Genomic DNA, 2,755 nt, shown 5'->3' on the forward strand with positions numbered 1-2,755 from the left:
TTCTGTCGTCAAATTGACTACTCTAACAATGGCTTTTGAAAATCTTAAAGGTAATAACTTAGCATAAGCGGAGAATTATAACACTTTGCTGTAGACAATGGCGAATGATGAGCCCTCCACCCTAGGTCTTCCTCTGAATAGCACGACTAGAGAGGGAACAAGTTAGAAATGCTCAGGAGACAGCTTTGGAGAATATCGTTGATGAAATAACTAGCAAAGTTGTTAGCTAACGGCAGCAAACAGTACTTGACTCCCTAAGTTGACGCTTCAGATGAGTAAGAAACCCATCCTACACTGAAAAAAGGGAGGGGATTCTGAAGTACTTGATTTTACATCAAGATCACCTGATAAAGAATCAAGGAAAGTGGCCCAGGAGAACATATTTGAGACACATCGCTAGCCTAGTTGAACTTTTCTCCATAAGAGGATGATAAAAGTATCATAAATTTTGACAGCATTTAAGACTTCGATTGAAGAGACCTTCTGGCCCCTTTCCATTCCATGGAAGTTCAATAAAATGCTTCGGTGTTGTTCGGATGTTCAACTTTTCTGAAATTCTTGTTTCACTGCAAAGGCATTTCTCCCCCGCTTTGGAATGTGAACTCGGTGTAGCTTTGTTCCACTGTTTATAACTGAAAGAGTCAAAATTACCCTCAACAAGTCGATTGCTCCCTTTCTCGCCTCACTTATACATGTCCAGACTCAATCGGTTTGTAAGATCAGCCATTGGCAGCGTGGCCACACTATTTCCGGTGAGAAGGGCAATGTCGTAGGTAGCATTTGAGTCTAGCATGCGGTTGCCAGCAAGCTTTGCAAGGGCGGGTTCGTCTGTTCCGGTGGTAAGTAGAGATCCTGCGGAGAGGAATGTTCAATGGCTGTTCCTTGAGTGGCCCGGTGTGGGCAAAGGCCATGGAGTGTAATGAATAGAAGCCTTCAAGTTTAGCAGGCAGTTGCCAGAAAGCTTTGCACGAGCTGGTTCGTCTTTTCCTATGTTAAGGAGAGATCCGGCGGCGAGGAATGTTCACTGGGTGTTCCTTTAGCGTCCCAGCGGGCAAAGGCCATGGAGTGGAATGCATAGAGGCCTTGCGATTCATGCCTATGCCAAGCATGCATTAGATCTCTTTGAGAAGAAGCAGAGATTTGGAGTTGTTTCAGATTCACTTACCATCACTGCTGTACTGATTGCTTGCAGCCATGGAGGAATGGTCGAGCAGGGAAGAACAGTACTTTCTGCCATGAGCATAGTGCACACCATCTAGTATTATGGTTGATTGTAGCCTATTGGGAAGAGCAAGGAGGCTGGATGAAGCCTTGGCTTTGATCAGGAGGAGCAGACTAAAGCCAGATGTAGTTATCTGGGGCGAAATTGTTACAAAGGAAATACTCAAATTGGATCCCAGCAATGCTGGAGTTCATGTGGTTTTGTCCAATATGCATGCCAAATCTGGGAAATGGGATTTTTGTGTAGGAGATCAGGAACTTCATAAAGAAACAGATACATAAGCCCGATTGAAGTCTCGTTGTCTATCTAAATGATCTACTTTGTCTTCATCTTAATGAAGATTGGTGAATGTTTATGTTAATTTACATGTTGCTTATATCATAACTTCGTTTCTCCATATAAAAGTGCCCATATGATGTTTTCCTGTCAGATGCATAACAAGTCAGCTCCATTCCAATATACCCAGAGCAAAGAATCAATTAATATTAGCAGCTATAGTTTTCTGAAATGTGATCTAAAATCAAGCAGGAGTGCTAAATGCCAAGGTCGCTGCAGGCAGGCAACATTCTTGAAAAGAAGGAAGTACAGTAAATTCTGACTCAGCGAAAATCTTTCACGAGGTCTGCAACTATCTTGATCTTCTTCCATAACACATTTGTACTCGTGCTTACCAGTAGGGGCTACTATTGTTAATTATTTATGTAAAATTTTTAAATAAAACTACTATTAAAAATGTTGTTTGTAATTTAAAAATAATAAGGATATTTTAGCCTTAGATAGTTAAAAATTTTGTTAGAAAGCACACAAAAATTTTTCAATTCAAACGGTGGTATTTATTGGCTTTAGGAACCACTACATTATATGACTGCTTTTTCTGAAGTTACTTTTAAGAGAATTTCTTTGAAAGGAGATGCTCACCCAAACAAAGCCAAAGTCCTTAAAATCTTCACAAAAAACTCTTGTGGACTAAGCATGATGACACTTTAAGGAGCCTCTTCTAGGTTGTATGACTCATCATCAGATAGAGTAGAAGCAACAACTCAAAAGTGAAAGCGACAATAGCATCTAACAGAGATGGTTGGTCGGTATTCTTAAGGGGATTAAGAAAGAGATGTGGCTGGAGTAAAACGCTCAAAGATCCCCAATCAAACAGTAGTACCTAAAAGAGAGTTGTTGGTGTTCTTAAGGGGGGATTAAGATATGTGGCTAGAGAAAAATGCTCAAAGATCGCCCCATGAATGTGATGGAACTATTTAATGGTGATATCCAATGCGATGATCATACTGCAAGGACTTTTGTTTGAGATACTGAATGACCTAGTAATTACGTCCTTGGCATATCCAAACTCGTAAAACTTTAAGGATTGTCCATAGAAAATACAAAGAAACTAAATGAATACGAATCAAGCATCAGAAAAAAAAAATGATAAAGGCTCAAAGGTTCTATTAAATTAGTTTACAGTGGACCCGGATGACCCTATACGCAAAGAAAGAACAATTCACAAGCAAGTTTAAAGAGAGATATAGGAGATAA

This window comes from Phalaenopsis equestris, unplaced genomic scaffold, assembly GCF_001263595.1.
Source record: "Phalaenopsis equestris unplaced genomic scaffold, ASM126359v1 Scaffold000574, whole genome shotgun sequence".
Lineage (NCBI taxonomy): Eukaryota > Viridiplantae > Streptophyta > Magnoliopsida > Asparagales > Orchidaceae > Phalaenopsis > Phalaenopsis equestris.